The sequence below is a fragment of the Xiphophorus couchianus genome, chromosome 22 (assembly GCF_001444195.1).
Source record: "Xiphophorus couchianus chromosome 22, X_couchianus-1.0, whole genome shotgun sequence".
NCBI lineage: Eukaryota > Metazoa > Chordata > Actinopteri > Cyprinodontiformes > Poeciliidae > Xiphophorus > Xiphophorus couchianus.
Genome location: NC_040249.1, coordinates 15,058,339 through 15,082,233, shown reverse-complemented (window position 1 = coordinate 15,082,233; position 23,895 = coordinate 15,058,339). Strand labels below are relative to the sequence as shown.

General features: G+C 35.6%; 1 long non-coding RNA gene across 1 annotated transcript; it reads right to left on the bottom strand.

Moving 5' to 3' along the window:
• Nucleotides 1–3,818: 3,818 nt before the first annotated feature.
• On the bottom strand, nt 3,819–9,702 carry LOC114138467 (uncharacterized). The gene is made up of 3 exons (XR_003594220.1): nt 9,545–9,702; nt 4,471–4,555; nt 3,819–3,906 (listed from the first exon to the last, which is right to left on the bottom strand). It is a non-coding gene; the product is annotated as an uncharacterized LOC114138467 (long non-coding RNA).
• Between the last annotated feature and the right edge of the window lie 14,193 nt (nt 9,703–23,895).

Sequence of the window (23,895 nt, the reverse complement as noted above, 5' to 3'; positions counted from 1 at the left end):
TGGTTGATTAATGGGAGTATCCGGTTTGTCCTGCAGAGGAGATAAGCAGCCAATCTCTGATCCACAAGCCCTTCATCATGACCTTGAGAGAACACTGCACATGGAAATAAACCCAGGGTTGCTATTAGCTCAGCTCTCTCTCATTTGGCCTAGCTCCAGTGTCAGACTTACTGCCTGGAGAAATTCACATTTACAGCCTCAATCACTACTTATTGAGGAGTGGTGATGTAGATATTATCTATTTTAGAGTAGAGCCAAACCAACAAAAACATTTTAAGTAGAATTTAATGTCTCCATCTAGTTTCCTTCACAATCCTCTGGGGCTGCTTTCTGAGAACAGTGTATCTCAATACAGTCTTCTTTGCTTCACACTGAAAAGTGTACATGAAATGCATTTCGAATGAGCATAGGCTTTACATCTATGGGGGTTGTAGATGTTTTGCAACTTTTCTCTCATGCTATATACACAGTTTTGGAAGAACAGCTTACAACAGCTGTTCAGTTTCTCTGAGCTCACTGCGACTGCCTACTTTCCCCCTACCTCTCTTGCTGTTCCTGAAAATGTGACCAGCTGATGATTGGCTTAAGTGCCACCTCTATTGTCGTGTTAGTTTTACGTTCCACTTGTGCACCTCAGCACAAGAGGAAAGGGCTTTTCTCCAGGGCCCAGGGAGGACGGGTTACCTTACAGAATTCTGGGGAATCCTAATTTGTGGCCTTTTATGATCCAGCATGCAACATAAAATAGAATTTTCTCTTGTATTTCCAAACATCATAAGTATGTGGCTTGAATGTGGCAAGTTAACAAAATAATCAAAACGTACATAGAAACAAGAAGAAGTCAAAACTTATTAAAGTACAAAATTAAATGGGTGGAGTCTTGTTCATTCTTAGTGCTGCCTAATACGTTCGTTATGGAAAAAGTCTTTTCACCAATCTCATAAAATGAACTTGAAGTGGGCCTGTTTGGTTGAAGGACACCTTTTAAATGATCTCATCTCATTTGTGTTGGTTTTCTTTCACCTGTTACTGTATTATACATGAGTATTGAGACTCATCTAGCCACTCTATTTTATATAAGCCTGTCATGATTAATCTATCATCAAAATTTCATTTGAAACATGTATCATTCCAGGCTTCAATCAAGATTTTACATGATTCTAGTTTCAAATTCTTAATATTATTGTTGTTTTTGCTTTTTTGTTTGTTTCAATGAACAAAATTTTATATTTGGAGTTGGACTGAAGAACTGACTTCATTTAAAGCCATTTTGTGGAGTAAGTGAACAGAGCATCACAGCTCTGCTGTAATTCGGTTGTTTTTTAGGTTTGCTGCACACCGCGGCACAACTCTGCTGGCTTCCAACAGCAGTGACTGAAAGGTCAGTCTGTCTGTTCGTGTCACAGCATGGTAGAGGAGCTGTAAGGTAATATCACTTGAACAAGCTGTTTTTCACACAATACACACGAGAAAGTGTAAGGCCTTATTAACCAATGAATAAATAGACAACACTAGAGAGCATTAAATGTTAGTATGTGCTAGGTTAACAGACCCACCATGTTGTCCTTCCATGAAAAAAGATAGAATTATAGATGAAACCTCTTGTTTTTGCTACAAAGTATGCAACACAAGGCAAAGGAAAACCAGTTGTTGAAAACAACCTTGTGTTATACTTATTATTTCCAACAACTAAGTTTGGAATGCTATAAAAATGTTCTCTAGCAAGTTCCAGGTATGCACTTCTATTAAAAAGTAAGCACAAAGCCCTGCAAACAGGTAACCAGACACAGCCATCCTGTCATTTTTTGTCACAAAGAACCTTTTGCTCACCGAAGGAATCCTCAGTTTGCTGCGGCTGCTACTGCTGTTCTTGCACAGCGAGCAAAAGGTCATGAAAAAAGAAAATATTCACACAGTTTGTTCTCGTACATGCTGGGAATTCTGCTTGGAATCAGCCAGTAACATCTCGGTTACAGCTTTCCAGATCAATGCACAGTTTAGTCAGAACCTGTTATCACTGTGAGACCTTTGTGTTGTTTTGACTTGTGTCCTTAAGCACTCTGGTACTCAATGTACTCTGGTACTAAATGTACTCTGGTACTCTGGTACTAAATGATTGTGTAAAGAGTTCTTTGAATTTGAAACACAGCATCTTTGCTTTTACCTTAGATTAATTATTTAATCTTATAAAGTTTCTGAATGCACAACCAAACATACACGTGGAAAATCCTTAACATAACTAAGGTTATTATTGAAATTAATTGGTCATAAAAATATTTAAAGTCAATTGTATCAAAATTAGTCTTACAAGTGCATGCTTTTGTGTGTGGCACAGTTAGAACGTCTTATTTTATTTTCCTCAACTGGGTCCTTGCTAAGATGACGTCACACATTTTTATTGCACATAAGTGCTTTTTTTCGTAAGTAGCTTCTTTCCACAGTCGAAAAACATGTGTGTTAAACTGTGTGTGATATTAAGTGTCCTATAGGTGTGACGTATTAGTCTGTTACAATAACTTAGGGATCATTGTATCTCTCAAATATGAAGTTATTTTTGTTGTCTAATTAGAAAAAAGCTTGTCAGTAACTTTATTGCAGAAACTGTATTTAATTTCGTTATGACAATAATGGCTTTTTCGTATGGCCCTTATATTTTACCTAAAGAGAAGTTATAAATGTGTTGACATTATGAGATGTAGCAATACTAAATTACAGTACACTGTGTAATTGCACATAAACCAATGCTCTTTATCACATATATAAATAAAGGACATTTGTATATATTTCTTACTCTTAAGCTATTCTTAGAACCAATATTATAACCAGACTAAACATTAAAAGAATTAATAATAGTTAGTAAATAATTAAACTAAGCATGAAATTTGTTATTAATCAATCACCAGAATGTAATAAATAGAACAGGAAGTGAGTGTCTTACTTCAGTCCGATGTGGACTGTTCTGTCTCTTTTCTCCAGGGCCCAGCTTAAATCTTGATGTGACGTTCTAAATTCTCCCTAGGTGTGAGTGTGTGTGTGTTCATGGTTGTTTGTCCTGTCTGTCTCTGTGTTGCCCTGCGACAGACTGGCGACCTGTCCAGGGTGAACCGCGCCTCTCGGCCGGAACGTTAGCTGGAGAAAGGCACCAGCAACCCTCCCGACCCCACTAGGGACAAGGGTGTTAGAAAATGGATGGATGATGGATGGATGTGATGTGATAAGAGATTATTGATATTTTCTCTAAAACATGCCGTTGCCAAACATATTTTTGTGAATTTTTCTCAGGCAAAACTAAAACTAGGAAAATGGAGCACATCACCCCAGTTCCAAAGTCCTTGCAACGGCTTCCTGTGGCTCAGAGTACAGGCTTTAAAATATTAGGTACGTTTGTAAATAATTGAATGGATTAGACCCAAAATACATTAGAGATCTGTTGTCGTAGCAACCTTCGAGAACACCCGGGTCTTCTGGTTCAGGTCTATTTTCTACCCTCAAAATCAGAATTAGAACCTGACAGGGAGAAGGAGCATTCAGTTTTTATACTTCTCTAATCTGGAACAAAGTTCCAGAAAAGTGCAGAAATGCTGAAAAAAGCTGAAAACTCATTTGTTTAAAGTTGCCTTTGATTAATGACATGTAGAACATCATTAACGTTAGTCTGTTTTGAAACCTGTCATTGTTTTTCCTCACTTTGCAACTGCAATGTGATGTTTTAGATTATTTTTGTCTTTTGCTTATTTCTTCCCCTTCTTATCACGTGAAGCACTTTAAATTGCCTTGTTGCTGAAAATGTCATATTCAAATGAAAGTGTCTTGCCTTACCTTATCCTGCCATTGATGAGGCTTGGTGCAGAACAGGTGTGCTGGAGCTCCCTGCTCAGCTCCATCCTCCAGGGAAATCCTGCAGCTCTAGCACAGACAGAAACACCACATAAACACAAACACCACAAAAAAAAAACAAAGTTACATTGCAGCAAATTTAAGAATAAAAGAAAACAATTTACATTAAAGATGGACAATTTTTCCCACAAAAAAAGTGCTAGCTAAAGTGGCAACAGCACTTTAGCACGTGCTGTTGCCATGCTCCTGTTATATTGGAAAGAAGGGCCCATTTTTGCTCACTTTTCCAAAAGACTCACAGCTCAGCTCAGGCCTCCAGGGAAAACCGTTAATTACAGCATCTTTACACAGGCTGTACACTAAGATATATTAGACATTAAAGTAGGACAGACATTTACAAAGATTTGGTATCTGCATATGCTCACAGCATTGCATTTGCTTTGATCGTGCAAGAAAAATTGTGCTTTCATAATGGAATGGAACATTATCTCAAATTACTGTGTGTTCATTTAGGCATTAATTATTCTCATTAATTTGAAAAATCCAACATTATAAAAATATTCTTTTTTTTTTCTTTTTTTTTTGCTTAGTTACAAGAGTCATATGCTTTCAGGCTATCATTAAAGCTATTACCAGAGTTTCCACGGATGCCCTCCAGCAGAGATGATGATATCAGAGCCGTCAGAAGCTGACAAAGGAAGGACAGCAATGTCTGCGTCTGGAAAGAGTGTCATAGGGAAGAGGTGAGGAGATGAAAGAGGAATGAGAATCTGAGCAAAGGTACCTTCAGTCAGCCTTAGGCTATTCCTTCTCTGTTCTTGGGCCCTGCTTCTATTATGGACACCTGGACTAGTTGTGTTATCTAATGTCTCTCATTAAATTAAGTCCTGATTAAAGCAGTTTTCAGTATTTTAATTTTGTTGGAAAGTATGAAATAAGATTTTCTTCAAAGTAGACTATTTAAGAAAATGGAATGGCTACCTGGCATTGCCATCTACTGCTTTGATACTAGTTATAAAACAGTGCAGTAAAGTCCTGTTTAGTCCAGGTTTAATGGAATTTTGGTCCAGTTTTCTAATTGGTAAAAGTTTTATTTCTAAAGAAATCAAGTCACTGACTTTGCACATGGTGAAAGTTGACAGCGGCTTCCATCATGTTGCACTCTCTCATAATGTGCATACATGTAGTGACAGTAGGAAAGAGAACTTTTTAATTGGAAGAAACCTCTGAGAACGAAGCTAGGTTTGAGGGATATTCTGCTGCAATCAGATGGGGATTTTACATGTCAGAGCAGACACACAACATCCACAGAAGCACTGATCGCACAGTACTTTCAGTGATAAAGGAAAAAATTAAATAGTTAATGGTAGCAGCAGCTCTTTCACTGACTTCCTCTGGGATAGAAGCACAGCTAAACAGAAATGCTTTGAGCCAGTCAAGCCATCAAAAAGAGTATCAGAATTTTCACCTTCATTTGCAATGTTTAAGAGAGAAAGAGATTCAAACACAGAAAGGTATAGTCATGTATGTCTTCTAGAACAATAGGCAATAGGTTAGCCCAGTGGTTCTCAAATGGGGGTACGTGGAGGTACTGCAGGGGGTACGTGAAGCTTTTCAAAATATCTTTAAAAAATCAGTAGGCTCCTCATAATAAGTCTTGGGAAAAATTATTTTGTGAAAAGTTCGATAAAATATAAATGTGTGTTCATGCACTGAATTTTATATTCAGTATTTAGTTTCAATATCCTTTAAAATAAAACGGTTTGACTGGTTTTATACCTTCCTGGTGGTCACCGTCTTCTGTTTTTCTTTTTTGTTTAACCATGCAATGTTTGCAATATGGATGTATTTGTCAGGTTCACTGATATAAGTTGTTTGGCTTTAATAAATCAGACAGTGATTTTACAGCACTGTACCCCTTTTTAATTCCAAAAATGTTTTGCCCGTGTCAGGGGGTACTTGACTAAAAATATATTTTTAAGGGGGTACATCACTGAAAAAAGTTTGAGAACCACTGGGTTAGCCAATGGCTCCCTCCAGGAAGGTGTCAGAGCTGAATTGAACACCAGACCAGGTGTAGCTTTTATGAAAAGACAGCTAAGAAGGCAAATGTGACTTGCAACACAGGGAATGTGTGAATGAATGTGATGTAGATTCAAGGAGAGTGAGATTCTCCCTGTAAAGTGCTAATCTTCTTTGTCATGCTCTGTGGGAGAGGTGTTATTGCAATAGGTGTTTGACAGAACTAGCTGAGAGAGACAAATAATTAACATGGATTTATTAGGGAGGACCTCTCTCAACATAATTTTACAGTTTTGTTCCCAGGATATGACACACTACAGATCAGTAGCAACTGTGGAAAGGTGGCTGTAGCACTTTCACTGCAGTTTTAAACAACAAAGACACTCCTCTGGACGACTGCATGTCAACCTCAGATTAGCTGTTTACTTAACGGTTTCCTCCAGACCCCCAGCAGACAACAGCAGACTCTACAAGTGAATATTGTTTTACTGTTTCAGATCATCTGTGACAATGAGCATACCTTTCCTTCAGCTAAGAAAGCACTTATTAACATATCTTTTGGAAAGCTAAAACCCCCATCCTGGATTTTAGTTTATTTTTTTAGGATCTTTGACAAACTATATCCTTTCATAGCATATTGCAAATATCTGTAAGCAGCTTTTTCTTTGAAAACATGATAGCTGATCCCTGGCTGCAGGTCTTGGATAATACACTGGTAGAAAGTCATCCTTTTCTGACTTCTATTAAGTAAGGATTACTGTATTTCCTGAAGAGAGCTGAATAAAAATTGAAAAGCAGTGCATTCCTTGGAAGATGAATTAATGCTGAACAAGTGTTAGGGGAGTGTAGTAAGACATCATTCTGTAGTAAATCTAGAAAAAAATTAAACCACGTATCTAAAAAATGTAGTCATTGTATAGAACTGCACGGTTTTCAACTGATTTGCTCATGCCAAATGTTAAAATATTAATGCTTATTCTTATAACAAAAGTGACAAAAGCACCTGCCTTTTTTGCATGAGAAATGTGTCACCTAGGACCTGTTTTAATCCTTGGAAAGAGGGTGAACGCTAAATCAGATTGGAAGGATAAAGCCAATGAAAATATGTATCTTGCCACAGATTCTTAACAGCAAAGGTCTTAGTTCAGCAGAAGGACTGAAGCTTCAAAACTGAACTTTGGGTAAATAAATGCAGTGATTGAGAAGGCATTAAGGCACCCATGAATGGTCCCATAGGAGATTCAACTATTTCTTAAACATGCATGAATGAGTCAAAGTGACCCTCCAGGTATGTTTTTGATGAGGGATTGATATTATAACATAATACAAAGCTAACAAAAGTCAGTTTTTCATAATACCCTCCTTTTGAGTCACAGTCAAAAAGTATTTTTTTGTATATGAGCTATCCATCTTCCCAGTAATTCTGACCATGTTCCCTGTACCTGCTGAAGACAAGTATTTCCAAAGTAAGATGCTGCCACCACTGCATTTGTGAGAATGGTGTGTTCAGATTAGACTACAGTGTTTTGCCACCAATGTTTCTTTGCATAAGTCAAAAGTTTACATTACTGTCAAACCCCTTACATCTTTGCAAGACATGTGTAGTCACACTGAAGTTAAATAAGAAAACAAGTAGGCTCCATTTACATATATTGGAGCCCAGTTCTTTGTATTAGAGTGAATGGGGTGAATACGAACACTTGTCACACTTTTCAGATTCCTTTGGTTTTAAATAGTATGCATTTTTTCCTTAAACTTCACAATTATTTCCAGTTTTGTGTTGGACCATTACATAAAATCCCAATAAAATATACCAAATTATGGATGTAACTAATTAAAACATATTTCTTTGGTTTTTAATTTACTGTAGGATATACTAGCACATGATAAACAAGTATAGTAAGTTCATTTCTATATTCTCAAAATATCAAATACATTTTTATTTTGCTTTCACACTAGGTTGTGGAGACCCCTTCAGTTGCTGCTGTTTTCTCACAAATGTCAATAACTTTGCTTTGATGGATCACTTCTCTTAGTGAACAATAAAGGATCTCCTGGGGAAGAAATGGAGTGAGAGACTCAATACAGAAGGAGGCGCTCATATGTCTTATTCTTATATTTACCTCTTGTCACCATCTCTCTTTATGTAAGACAACACCAGTCTCACATTTGTAATGAAATTAAGCATGGGAGGTCAGAGCAGTGGATGTTGAATAAGTAGAATTGCAAACTGTTATGCTGTAACTTAACATGTGTACTGTAATAACAGAAAATTGGAGATTTGAAGCAGGAGAAATAGGTAGAACAAAACCTTACAAATATTTGAGCAATGAGGAATGTATAGTTTATGATGTACCAGGATAAGTGAGATACTTATTCAAGGTCAGAAATATGGGAACATATTTATGTGATAGTCCTCATGCATAATTTAAGGAACTTCAGTCATAAAAATTAAGGATTTTGTTTAGCAGAAGGAAATAAAGGAAATATGTTATCTTGTCTCTAATGACTGAACTTAAAAAAAATAAGATTTTTGAATTTATTATCTACCATTATCAACAAAATTGCACAATGTGTGATGGCAAATAATTTTCTTTGATAATTTCTCTCAACCAACTCACGCGGCATTGATCGCTAGTGAGTGTGCTGCACAAACAACGCCACAGGGTAGGTTGTTTTGTTTTTCTTGTGACTGGATGATCTGAGAATTCAGTGACATTCTAATAATTAGATCTGTTGCCGAATAAACTGTGCTGCACTGATCATTTTGGGCAACCATGTGTTCACAGTGTGTGGCATATGATCATTACTCTCCACAGGTGGTCTGCATTTTGTTGCAACCTTCCATTTAGACAGTTAAAAATACAATACCAGTGAGAATGGAGAGCAAAGCCCTTAAAAGCATTAAAAATATTGTTGGAAAAACATATGATTAACTTGAGGGCATTGTTGAGTAATCCAACACTGTGTTGGTTAATATTTAATCTCTTTCTACCTCTGTTTCATACCAGAGATGTTCGTACAGTAATATATATTTGCAAAGTAAAAACAAACATCACAGTGATGTGTTGGACAACAGTGAAGCAGGAATAAGTACCAGTATCTCTGTCCTTTATTTATAGAGAAAAAAAAAAATTCTTGAGACTCATTGTCTCATTTATAAGAGTGACCCGTTACATACATCACCAAAAAAAGAAACCCTACCTCTGATCAAGTCCAAACTTGGATTTTTGTATACTATCAAGCCAAGCTTAACTGTGTTCCAGCTTCATATTGTAAAGCTGTGAGAATATATGAAATTATATTAATTGAGCTGGCTAACCGCTATTACTAATACAAGCTATACTTTATGTTATACAGTAATACAAGTATGAGTGTATAATAGACTTTCAGGCACTAAGGCAACATGTTCACAAATGGAGGTTTTGTGGTTACTGTGCATTAGATTCAGTTAATGACATTCAGATCAAGCAAAATGCAAATAAATAGTTTTTGGGCATTGTTTCTGTTTTACTATGGATATCACTAAATGTTATACAACAACTTTCCATCCTGAAATTTTGTCTTCAAAACCTCTGTCAATTTGTGACGGAGGAGCCGTCACGAGCTAAGACTTAATTATAGAGTCCGTATCGGCATGCGCACACACCCACACACAATATCACGTACACAATCACTAACTTACTTTTTGTTGCAGTTTAACCTGATGCGGTTCGTCGTGGGTGCACACGCGGTGTTCCTGCTTCAGTTAAACATTCATTCTAACATGTTTTCCGCATTAAACGTTTTCCCGGTTCTGATTTCAAGTAGGGTGTTTCCGGATTGTGGCGTGCAGAAAGGGAGTCACATGAGGTGGTGATGTCATCAGAGCGCACTGGGTGTTGTTTATTAAATTGAGTATTGTATTTTGTTTACAAGTTTATTTTACTTATTTTTTTTTTTTTATTATTAGTAGTAGTAGTATTATCTAGTAGTATTTTGTATACTTTAAGAGTTGATTTGAGTTAGAAGTAATTGCTTAGTATTTTTGTTTGTTTGGATTGTCTGTGGGCGGAGCCTGTGGCTTTAAAAGCAGGGCTCTACTCCACAGGAGGCAGTCTGTGGTTAGACTCCTGAAGAAGTCACGCTGGAGGTGATGGACTGTTGCAGTGAAGGTACTGATTATTTGATTTCTAACCTGCTCTGGATATCCTTCGTGTGTGGTCTGCACCTGCCATCTTTGTGCGAGCTTAATAAATTCCTCTAAAACAATCTCCGACTTGGACCAGTCATTATGTTTGACTAAATCATAATAGAACCCCGTCACACAATTCCATCAAAAATTACAACTTTTACTTATTTAATAGATATTTACCATTCTTATATTGTAGGTATTTGTATGCTTGAAATGTCTCTGATCATAACAATATTTCTCTAAATGTGCAGGTCATTTGCTGACACATCCTGTTATTAGACAACTGTTTCAGACACTCTCTATTTAATCACCCAAGGCTGATTGAATGACAACATTTAGGAATGACATCTCAAAATGCATGGTGGTTTGCAGTGGATACACTTTTGTCCACCTTTGCTCTTGTGAAACAGTGGGGAAACACTCTTATCATTTCACCTTTGTCCCTTTAAACCACATAGGAAGAGCAGAAGTGGAAACTGGTAGCAAAAAGGAAACCTGCAGATGATTTAAATGGTTAGAAAGAGCATTTTCTGGTGCTACATGACCCTGCTACTCCCAGGTGACTATCTAAGGGACATGCTGCTTTGCACTGATGGGCAGTCTGCAGCAATACTGGTGAAACCCTGTGCGGTGAAGAAGAGGACTGCTATTTTCCACGGCACAGTCACAGGAGAGCAGTGACTGTCTTAATGGAGAGAGGTCTTTGTGAATTTCTAACGGATATGGGTCATGACCCTGCGAGACATTCAAGTGCTGAAGTTGAATGTTCGTGGGGCATTAGACCATGTAGTCAGCACTAGAAAAGCAACATTGACTCCAGTGGTCAAAAAGATAAACATAATATATCTTGTTTATTTCAATGTGGAGTTATTAAATGATTCATAAGGGAACATTTAGGAAAACAGATGTTATATGTTTTATCACCTGAGACCATTGTGGTTTATCAAACCTTTTTCACTTAATGCCACTTTGTTTAGGATTAAAAAGTAATATTTATAAATGTGAAAAAAGTCATGAAAATAAAAGTAATTTTAAAATTAAATCTGCCAGCGGTATGAATAATTTCAGCCTATCGAACTGTACATTCAGACTTCCCAAATGTTTCTTAGTTTACTTTGAGCATACATATTGTTTATATTTTTAAATATAAATTTCCCTTAATGTTTTGATAGTTGGAGAAGGAAATTCTATTGATCCTAACCTTGGCTTTCATGCAAACACAAATAAACTGGACCTCCATGTTTGTGGAATTTAGTCAAACTTTTTATCATCTGCTGACAATATTTCAGCAAAACAAATTCTCTTGGAAAAATATCAATGTTAAAGTAATAAAAAGATTAAGACTTCCAATGACAAGACAAATGAAAGAAACTGGATGATGTAATATCAAATCTGTACCTGAACCTTGACATTTTTGCCATTTCTTTTTTATGAAACTTTTCATTAATCATGATTAGAGAGGGAGTGGACCAATAACTGCAGCTCTGTGCCTACAGGGGTCTGACCTGTTTACTACCCTCACTGCAGCTCTGTCTGCCTTGCGTAACACAGTTATCCATCTCTCAGCCTGCATCCTGCACCCACTCTCCCATTTTCTTAATGATCACCTCCCCTGAAGCTCCAACTCGCCATGCAAGGAGGAGGAGGTGTGAATTTCTCTCAGTAAAAATCTGCAACTTTTTATTTGGAAAAATCATCAGCAAAAAGATAAAACCATAACTTTCAGGGGTACAATAAATTGCTGATAAACAATACTGCTCCAAAAGGTTTTCATTTTATTATATACTTGTTTATCTCTTCTGCTACACTCAACTGCATCAGTGTCTTTGTTTTGTCCATTTATCATGGGTTATTCATTAAATTGATTTATATTATTTTTATTCAACAGTAACCATTTTGTCCTTTAGCTTTTCTTTTGTACACACCACACTGCTTGTTAGTAAGTTAATGCTCTGGCTGAGTAGCTAATAGTGGTATCAGAGTTTTATCAACTGGTTAAGACTTAGCCCTCATTAAGTGCAGGAATGTAGGGTTTATGTCTCTGGATTTCTTTGCAAACACAGTAAAGATTCAGTATCTTTGGCTTTAATTTATCCATCCATTAAATCACCATTACACACCCAATTACATTAAGCAAAATGTATTACATAATGGCAAAACTCCATTTTGCGTGCTGATATTTTCCCTGCAGAGACTAAATTTTAACTATGGTTAGCTGTGTGCTGTATATACTGTATTTCCACAATGATTAAGGTGTGGATGAATCTTATTTAGAGATCATAATTTCAATAATAATAATAATAATCATTATTATTATTATTAATAATTATTATTATGCATTAACTCACTAAAATGTTGCTGCAAAAAAGCCAAAATAAGTCCTGTGCACATTCAGCTTTTCAAATAACTGAGGAGCTGTAGAGATAAAAAAAAAAATAAGGTTGATAAATCAACGTAAGAGATATCTGTCATGCAGTTTTCTAATCTTACCTTTGTGGAAGAGTGTCACAGAAAAAGTTATTATTGGGAAAAAAAAGAAAAGGAAGTCGAGATTAAGTTTGCCACAAAACATGTAAAATGCCATGAGGAGCTGAAAACTGGAACTGCACATTACTTTGAGCACACCAGCCACAACGTGAAACATTGTGCTGGTAACATCATGCTGTGGGGATGTTTCTTTAGCAGGTAAAGGGAAGAGGAGTGGTTTAGATGAAAGCATTTTCATGTGTTCTATTGTTCTAAGAGTGTAGAACTGCAGTAAATTCAGCTGAGATTATGTAACAAGACATTACAATTGCTGTTTCCAGGTTCTCTCTATCCAATCTGACTGTGATTGAGTATTTTGCAAAAATATTTGGACACAAATATGCACTATTTTGTGTTACTCTATCACAATACGTCCAAATAAAAGTATCTATTTTATTTTTCATGTTTTGTTTATGTTTTTAGTTTGTTTTCTCCTTTTTTTTAGCTTGGGACAATTAGTTCAGACACAAGTACAACAGAGTTCAAGTGCAAACTAACATTCACAAAACTGCAGAAACACTTCTCTGTGCGTATTTTACTTTCCGTCATTTAAATAGCCAATAATGGATATTCAGAATTTTTTAAGCTTAATAGCTTTGTCACATAAGGACACATTTTTGCTTACTGAACTACATATTTATTTTATGTAGTGCCAAAGATATCAATCAGTGTATCAGTTAAATAATGATCAATACAGAAACCAAACATATGTGAATATTAAAACTTTCATGGTAATGATGCTTTCCGTTTTTAAAATATGATAAACACATACAATTACTTGTGTTTGCACAGGCATTATACACCACAATAAGAGCAAAATACTTGTATATGTTGTGCAGCATGGAGCAATTTGTTCACAACAGATGTTCAGGCCTCATATATTCCCCTGGTTGTTTATTTTTCAGAGGTTGAATTAACCCAGCGTGGAAAGACAGATAGCTTCAGCTAAATAAACACTAGATTAATATCAATCTGGTTGTCTTTGCAGCTTTCTCTGTCTTTCAAAGGCATTGCAATTTACTGTGGCATTTACATACGTATTGTAATAATGATATTTTATTATTACACAATTAGACATTTAAGCAAAATTCATTTTTTCTCCTGCTTCCTCTAGGATCTCTTAGTCATTGTTAAATTCCTTTACTGCAAGAGCAGAATTTTAACTTAGATTTAGTTATTGTGTATCATTTATATGCTGTATTGATGTGATCACAGAAAGTTTCAGAAAAAAAATGACTACGGTATATGTACACCACCAGTGACGGTACCTTGCTGTAATTGGGATTAGCCTTTAAACAGTACCACAAGGAGGCTCTGGGATTATAAAAGGACAGAGTTTGTATTTGACTGTAGGTAGGGGAGGTGACAGTTCAAAGGAACTGGCACCTAATCTTGAAATGCGGTCATGAAGGATGACCAAAGGGGTGTCCATGCTCCGCTCTAAACCAATGCCTTTGGAAGTTGGTTATTATGGGATACAGACCGACAGAAAGTGGTGGGCTCTGAAGGTGTGTGTACACACTTAACTTCAATGATGACCTGATTTTGGAACTGCCCTCTGCTGCTTCCAACCTGGTTGTCTGCGTGCTTGACTTAACCCAATTTAGCCTCACTGTGTTAGACACAGAGAGGCTAATTACAAACCTCTGCTGCAGGCAAACAGATTGCATTATTGCAGACCTTGCTATGAAATGTGAAAGACACCATGTTTTTGTTTGATGTGAGTTTGGGGAGTCTTTTAGATGGCTATGCGTTTTAAGGTCAAGCTACACAAGACATATACAACAATTAAAATGCTAGAAAAATGATGTACAAAACTATAAATGTGTTGCTCTTGTTACTAAAGAAAGCAAAACACCAAACTTTTAGTGAACTATTACACCTTAGACATATGTATTTGGCAGCACATTTAAGGATGGTTATAGAATAAGAAATTCTCTGAAAGCAATAGCAGATAGAATATACTTTATTGATCCCATGTAGAAATTGCTTATTGACTGACAAGCTACTCTATCCAAGGTGATAAATATTAGTAAATATAAAACCACAAACAATATAAAAAAATTATACAAATATATATATGTATGCATAAATGTGATATTGTAAGTAATTTTGTTCCAATATTTGGAGAAACAAAAGCGACATTGCAGGATAAATTAAATTTTTGCTAATCTTATACAGGGTCTTGCAAAAGTACTCACAAAACATAAAAATATTTCTGTTTTTTCAAGATATAACCTCAAATTTCATTGGACTTTACTGCTATTGAATGCAAGGGACCAGCATAATGGTGTGGACAACTGTAAAATGAATGTAAAGCATGGTTTTATGCTCAATATACAAAGTAATTAATGTTGGAGATTAAATTGAATCTGTGATTTCTATCTTGTGTAAAAAGTATCTCTGTTTTCTACTTCTAAATAAACATGGATTTATGAAAAAATGAATGTAATTTAGCTGAACACCAGTGATCTTGGTGGTCTTTAAACTTATTTCTGTTGAAAGCATTTTTCATATTATATATCATAGCTTGCAGTATTCCAAAACTGTAAATAGTTGTTGTTTTCCTTTCTTGTGCTTCCTAAATATTCTGTGGGCCTCTGAAGAAGGTGATCGTCTGGTTGCTGTTCTGAGCTGTCATGAGGAAAGCACCAGCGCTGCTGTCTCCAGACTCCAAGCAGGGCAGACTGCCATCACATTGATAAAGTGAGCCATTTTGCACACTGGCAAGATTACTCTCAAGGACAGAGATTAAAGTCGCTTCTGCTTGACTTCTAAGCCCCCAAGACACAGATACAAAGATGGAAAAATATCTATGAGGGAAAATACAGAAAGAAGAAGAAGAAGAAGATGCATACTTAAACAGATTTCTCTCCTTATGCATTCATCCATCACATTATTATTCTGTATAACACTGCAACACCAATGAAGAAGCTGGACACAGCTTAAATCCTTGCTTAAAATTCAAACTTCTATTTACAACATAAGGTCTTGGGTTTTATTAGTTACAATGTTGCCAGAAATGGATAATAAACACAGAGAGAATCAGATATATTTTCTCCTTGCAGCTCCAGATTACAAATCAATTCAAAGTTTGTTAAGCCAATTCAATAGTGTATCAAACACCGACAGTTAGAGACCATTTGCATCATAACACCAACTATTATGTTCAAAATGACAGATAGTCATCATTGTTATAAAGAATAACAGGAACAAGAGACACTGGAAGGAAACATAAGTAATCTAAAGCTGAAGATTAATACCAGCAGAATCTAAACCAAAATTCACCAGAACTAAGAAGTTAAACACAAAAGAATAAACTAAAGACTCAAATTTTGGAAGCACTAGTAATCTAAATACGAAGAGAGGTGATAACTAAAAGACAACCAGTAGTGTATTTTATGAATTTTCACAGTAATACCACTTTTTACGCAAAGCAAGAAATTCCAAAATACCCGTGAAACTTTCTCCTTTTTAAAAACGCTAACATTATTGATTTCAAGAATCAATTCCAAAATCCAATCAGAGAAGTTAATGAAGTGAAAAGCATTCTGCAAAAGAATATTACTTGTTACTTACAGTTCTTCATGCAGCAAGTGTCACTTGCCAGAAGTTCAAGCCTCCTCCTTGTGATAAACAATATGATGAGTGAAGTTTTCCTCAGCACAGCATTAACAATTACTCGCTCTTAAAGACTCAGTACAGCTCTTCTCCTCTTGGCTGGTACTTATCAGAGCAGAAAAGCCTAATTAATTCATGGCTGGGTGATGTTCTATACAGGCTGCTTCAGTATAAATTATTGTGCATTGTTAAACATGTAAACAATTGGCATATAGGCCTTGGAATTAAGTGGAAAATGTAGTAGACATTTAATGAAATTTGATATGAACCACATTTTTTTCAGTTTCTTTAATCTTCTGTTGAAATAAAACATTTCTCCAGCCAAAACAAATTACTTAAGCTAAATTATATTTCATGTGAATTAATTTTTCACAATAGTAAATATTTAACTGTACAAGTTCAGTTTATTATTATTATTATTATTATTACTATTATTATTATTATTATTATATATTTTGTTGCGCTGCAATTAAATGTTCAAATCTGTGTGATGCAAATAGTTCTAGTCTTTAGGAATGTGACCCAGTATTTTAGCATAAACATTCATCCATCCATTATCTACACTAGCCATGCAGGTTTGTAGGGAGCTGGTACCTATCTATAGCTCATGTACAGTACATGCTGTTTTATGCTCAAGTAATACTAACTAATATAAGTTTAATAAACGTTTTACACTCAACCATAATGAGGAGGGGGAACCAAAAGCAGCCATAACCTTCAGCTTCTTGTACATATTTTATTGTGAACAGACACAGAAAGACAACCCTGGCCATAATGAGGTGCGTCTAGTTCTTTGTCCAACTAGATTTTATTAGGAGCAACATCAGTCTGATTCCAGCATTGCCTGACATGTTATCCCCTTACAAATCTACCTCAACACACCTCTGTAAACAAAAACAGAGAGACTAATTAGAAACACAGTGAAGCTGTGCCAATTAATCCCCCTTGGCACTGTTTCCTTATTTGCTGCCCTCTTCTCCCCCTGCAGCTGAGCAACAATAACGCTCCACTTCACACGATCACCAACTAAACATAAAATCTTTCATTTATTCATTCTTTATTTAATGAAACATTGGATGTAATGATATTTGAGGGTCGTTGGCTTAAACCTTTCATGACTACATGCATGATTGCTGATTAGAATTAGTAGTAAAATTAGAAAGGCAAAAAGTCTGTGAACCACAGTGTGAAATATTATAAGTGTATTTTATATGTAAGTGTACTCTCATTGTCCCTTTGATATTTTTTTATTGCATTTCTTACCAAACTAACAGAACAAGGACTTTTAAAGAGAAGCAGAAAGGGAAAATATCAGACTTCCTGTCCCCTTAGGATAAGTGTCTCTTGTGGAAACCTATTACTTCGTGCTGAACTGATAAAAGAAAAAAAAACCCTTTGAGGCCTTTTAAGAATGTGTCTGAAAATCTCTTAATTTGTTTTTGGCTTTAAGGGGATATTGTTTATTAAAAAGCATGAATATTTATGTGGTACAGAGAGTATAAGTTTCTATCAACAACATTCATGTCTTATGGGTTTCAGAAAAAAAAGGAACTCAGTCATGAACCACAGTAACTCCCTCTGTTCTTGATACATGTTCAGTATGTGTCATTTTGAGATCACAGTGCCTAAAATTACCAAAAAATACTGGCAGAGAGGAGACATGTTTTAAACGGTCTAAGGGATCTTAATGCTTGTAGAACAGAGTTTTGCTTAGTATCTTATTTTTAAAAATCAGTTGAGACATAAACCTTTTTACTGAGAACAAAAATATATATATACATTGCGTTGTTTAAATGACCTTGCCCCTCAAAATCAGATTGAATGAGTGAGACAAGACCCCTGAGTTCTCTTCCTTATGTGGTTTAGTCACAGAGATAAAAATAATCTGGAATCTGGGGAAGAAGGTGGAGTTCAAGAGCACTGGAAAGGTTGCAGTGTTTGTTCTCTGTGATAATAGTTATCACTAACATAAACCGAAACACTAAAGCCAAACGAGTAAAGTAAAAAAAAAAATGTTTCCAGGAGGTCTTATACTCAAATGTTGTTAAAAGAAAAAGTTTTATACTAGAAGCTTAACAAGCAGAGTGACTGAAACATCCAGTAATTGCAGTTAAGCCAACAAGAACCAGGCAGTGGAAATGAAAAGTGGGTTTTATAATTGCTTCTAATCTGTTTTTTAGTTTATTATAATACAAAATGTGTATTTTAAACCATTTTAATTTATTCTTTCAGTATTATGGATGTTGAAATTAACTTTCCTGATTGTAAGAGGCAGTGCATCAACAGAAAACTTTAAATAGCAAGGTCATCTTGAGATGATTCTGGAGGAAAGTACCCTGCTATGCCGTGTCACAAAGATGGATGTGGTTCATTTACAATTCGGTCAGGTCCATTTGGAATGCTTTATCACTGAGAATACCTTTCCATTGGTAATACAGACATTAAAATTAGAGCAGGTTCAGCTGACCTGTACTGCCTGGTGAAGTGTTCAAGAAATTAATACAATAGTCACCTCTGTCATATCATTAATTATGGAAATGTACTTACAATCAGAAAACAGTAGTTTGAGATATTATTTTTATGGCAACTACTTTAGATACCGTCAAGTTATGTCATTATTTTTTTTCCCTAATTGCATAATCTGAGTTTAAGGGCTGTCTAGTGAATCTATAAATTGCGTGCTTGTGTTAAATAATCACTGTATGGCATTAAATGAGTTAAAGTAGCATGTTTTGTTTTCTTATAGGTATTTTTTTAAATTTGAGAAATAACTAATATTTTATTTAGGGAAAATAAGAATCAGAATGTTGAAAAAAAACGTAAAAGAAAATTCTAGACATTTTGTCACAATCACTGATACAGCTTTGAAATTTGACGTGTGAATTTTAAATTTCTTCCTTTAGGCACACAGCACCAGGATGATTTATCTTTTCTCATAAAAATTAAGCTGTAGGCTTTTGGTTGCTGGATGCACACTATCGCTCAAACAATATATCATGCATGAGTCCTGCCAAACCTTTAAACTTACTTGGCCAAATGCAGCAAATATGATCTACCTTTTACCAAGAAATGCTGAAATCTCTTTGCGTGTCCTGCCAGCAGTGATATTTAAAAATTTTACCTTTTATTTCCTGAATAAACATTGATCATAATATTCAAGCAAAGAAAACAAAAAGAAAACATGTTGAAACTGCCCGTGTTAACACCCTCAGTGTTTTATCCAACCTCCCAATCAAAAGGAAAAATATTAGTATTCAAGTCTCTGTGCATGAATAGTCAAATATCCCAAAGGACAGATGGGGTCAGAACAAACCATGGCAGAGGCACAGAAAATAAAAGTTATGGAAATGTGGCCAGGTTCTAAGCCAGATACATAATGTCCACAAATACTTTACTTCAGCTTAGACTTTCTCCAAATCCACAAGGACATTTTCCCCCACATTCTGCATGTGTGACACAGCGGGAAGCATTTATTTTTTATTTCTACATTTTCTTTGCATGATTTGCTTTTGATCTGTGTCCAGTGCATTTTGGTCTAAACCTGTTGCTCTTTTATTCAGTAAAGTTAATTACTGTGTGTAGAGTAGCCAGAAATTTTACTCAAGTAAAAATAGCAATACTTGATAATCATGTTGCACACTCAAGCATGCCACAAATACCGTTGTGGTGCGCAGATATTGGTGTTTGCTTTTTCTTTTCAGTAGTCTCAGAGAGGGTGTGATGCACCTGAAGAGTGGAGTTATTTTTGTAGCATCTGGAGATCAGCTGTATGCAAGCAGAGGGAAGAGCGTACGATCAAGAAGTGATTCCTTGTGCCAAATCTGGCCTTTCACATGGTGACTGTAAATAACATTTAAGACTGCTTTTGTTATTACTGGTGTAAATTGAAATACAATGTTATTTCAACCTTGTGTGGCTGATGTTCTTTGGGTATCTGAGTTGATTGCTCCCCCTTGTGTAAAGAACAGTGTGTTCAGGACCACAGTGGTCACATATGTAATCAAAAGGGAATGTATCTTATCAGAAGAAACATGATGTTAGCTGCAGAACAGATGCAGCAGCTTTTGGTTTATATTACAACTGCAGCAAGATGCTTAAACTACCACAAGTCTTTCATCAGAGCCCCATTCAAGCAACAGCAAATTATATTGTGGCATTTAAAGCAGTGAGTTTATGCACGTTCCCCTTTTTTGGTTTACTTTTTGGAGTAATCAAACAATCCATGTAAGAATGATGAGTAACATGAAGAGGAGAATCTTACTGGTACAAAGAGATAAAGGAAAAAGATAGGTTATAAACCTTTAGGAAAGAGACACTAATCTCTACACTCTTTCATTAAACATTTACCTTGAAGTAGTGATGATTCAGGAATCTACACTCTGGCTCTGATAGGGGTGGGCAATAAATATCACGTTTTATGGCGTGGAGAAATCAGGGGTTGATGATCAGACCTGAGTTCAGCATCCAATATTGGGGAAATGCATTCAAAACATCATGAAAGTTTCACATAAAAACAGTTTATTATGATCTGTTACAGTTTGTTTCTCTTTTAACTGGTAACACACATGTGGCTTTACAGTCCTGTCATTCAAGGACTTGACTTCCGATACATATTAAAAGCAGCATGAAATCATTTCTATTGGGCATAATGTGTAATAATGTGTAATGTTTCTAATACTCTATTCTTTTTTAACAGTTTTTACTAGCTGATGGTGTTTCAAACATAAAATGTTTAATAAACATTGTCACACTTGATGCAGGTGCGCCTGTGGTGCTGATCCACCTGTCCATCCCAAAGCTCATCTAAGTTCTTGTCCGTGTCTTGGGTTTAACAGTGGGAAACTATTAAACATATTCGCTGATCATTAGCTGCTTAAAGTTTAAGGATTATTACAGTCTTTGAATAGCAATTGAGTTGGCTCTTCTGTAAGCTAATTAAAAGCAAGATTTGGTCTACACACTTCCACCTGCATGGAAGAGTCTATATAATGGACACTAACTTGCTCATTAGGTAATTAGAGCTCCCACGGGCGATAACACATTTTATGACAGTTCAGCTGCTGTGCATTTCTCATACACCGTGATTGTTCCTTTTTTTTTGCACTTAAAAAGATTTTGCTAAAACTTAACAGCTCATGTGAAATGTACAGCAAAGACTCAAAAATAGATGAGATCCTCCAGGGATCAGTTTTATGAAAAAACCATCATCACTCACAGTCCATTAATGAGCTTACAGAATGCAAATTACCATACATTGCTATAGAATTATTTAAAAAAGGAAACATTGACCAAGTATTGACTCCATATCAATCACAATACACAGACATACTTTTTAGTAAGTCAACATCAGCCAGGTTCCAATTGTCAGTGTTTAAAAAAAAACACATCTAAAAACACATTTGGGCTCATTGACTTCTCCAGCAGCATCAGAGTTAAAAATGTTTTTATTGTTTTATTGCATTTTATTTTCTGTTTCCATTTTCTTTTCGTGCTTTGCTGTCTTTTTTCTACTTTATTTTTGGCCAATCGTATCATTGTTTTTAATTGTGAAGCTTAAATTTTGAGTTTGATGAATCTAGATAAAACAGGAGATCTGTTTGTAAATCAAATTACTGAAATAATTTTACTTTTTGACATTATACGGCTGCCCTACGATGCACCTGTATTCCTCTTTAAAATGAGAAACAACGAGAATGGAGGTTTATGCTCCATAACCAAGGCAGCAGGAATTTGTCTTTCACAGCCTCTCTCCTTGGAAAAGGCATCTGAGGCCCCTCTTGTCTGTCCTTGTCAACATTCGCAAACAAGTAAGCAATTTAGGAATCATGTTCAGCTTTGTTGAGTTTGCCAATAACTGTTGTGCCTGTGGTTGTAAACAAGGTTTTACATTTATAAACGGCGTGTGCATGTGTGTGTGTGTGTGTGTGTGTGCCTCCAACTAGCTCATTGATAACTGGAGATCAGAGATCTTTGTTCAACTGACAGTTGTTGATGCATAACTTTGTCGTCAAATCTGCATTCAAAATAAGTCAGGAAAGGATTGGCTCAGAGAACAAGCAAACTGATTCATGTTTCTTCATCTGTGTCAGGATCAAAACATTGAAGCACGAAGCAGGATGGTAATTGTGTGCTCAGTTTTCACATTTAGAGCATGCTCCCCTAATAATCACTACAAAATAAACCAGAAGTTCTCAAATCTAAAATGTTTTATCTGAAACTACAAGAATTAAGCCATGATTTCAAGTTATGATCAGAATATATAGACAACAGTCACAGCATTAGAACCAAATGTTATATACTGTATGTTGAAGTCATCTAGTATATAACTAAATAATCTTTTCTCCTCAACAAAATAATCTTTTCTCCTCAAGATGACGTGGGACTTTTGAATAGAAGCGCTTTGGTTTTGTGGATGACATATTTATGTGTTGTTAAATAAAAGGTAGTATAGACTACTATCATCAAAAGACCATAATGTACAACAACCTGGGGTTTGAAGCGATAAGGCTGACAGAGCATACCAATGCAAATGGTTCTACTTCCATACCAAATGATACAAACGGTAAAGAGGCTCAGCTTTAAAGCCTTGTGGAAATGGTTTGAGAAAATATAAAAATATGTAGTTTTATGTGAAGCATATCGAAAATTGCCATGATTCAGGCAATTTATGTCAGGAATGTCTATGTTTCTGAAAAATTGACTTTAAATCTACAAACATTGATCCACTGTGGCTCTGAAACTCGTTTGGTGAATAAGGCTGAGTGAGTATTCCATGTGATAAACTCCAGAGACACTTTAGGATGTAAGGGAAAGAAAATGAGAACCACTGCCCATATATATATATACACACAATTGATTATTTCAATTTAGGAAGATCAAAAGGGTTTATTAATTGTAGTAAATAAAAGCTTTCACATCAAATCTGAAAGATGATTCAAATCAGAGAGAATAGGTTATAATTGTAAACTAGTTGACTTTTAGCTAAATGTCCGTCTCAGAAGACACAGAAACATTATACTCCCTGCTTGATGCCTTACCAGTAAGTCTTCTGGTAGCTTATACACCTTCAGTATTGTTGGAAAATAATTAATTCAAAACAAACTATTTAGTTAGCACAAGAGTAAGTATAAAAGAAGAATGTGTTTCTTATTTTAAGATTGATAACAAAATACATTATGTAATAATATAATTTTTTACACCAGACAACAAAGGCAAATCCAATGTTAACTCTAATATTAGCCTCAACTTTTCAACTCAACACATAAATATCTCAAAGTTTTGATATTGTCACCCAGGTAATCATAATGTGGACACATTCATTGTGAGTCAGTCACATCTGATCCACATGCTGTTGCTCGCGTTCTCACAAAAACAAGGAAATGGGAGTACATCACCCCACTTCAAAAGTCCTTACACTGTCTTCACGTAGATCATAGAATAAGCTTTACAATACTTTTTGTTTATAAATCACAGACCTTCCACTCCATCCAAGTTTTCCGGTTCAAATCTACTCTTCATCCCCAGAACCAGAACCAAACATGGAGATGCAGCGTTCAGCATCTCCATGTTTGGTTCTGGTTCTATTAACTATTAACATAATTTTATTTCTCTACACTATTCACCACAAATATGAAACAAACTTCCAGAAAACTACAAAAATGTTAAAATACTTAGAAAATTCTGTAGGCTATTTTTATTGTTTAATGTTTAATTTG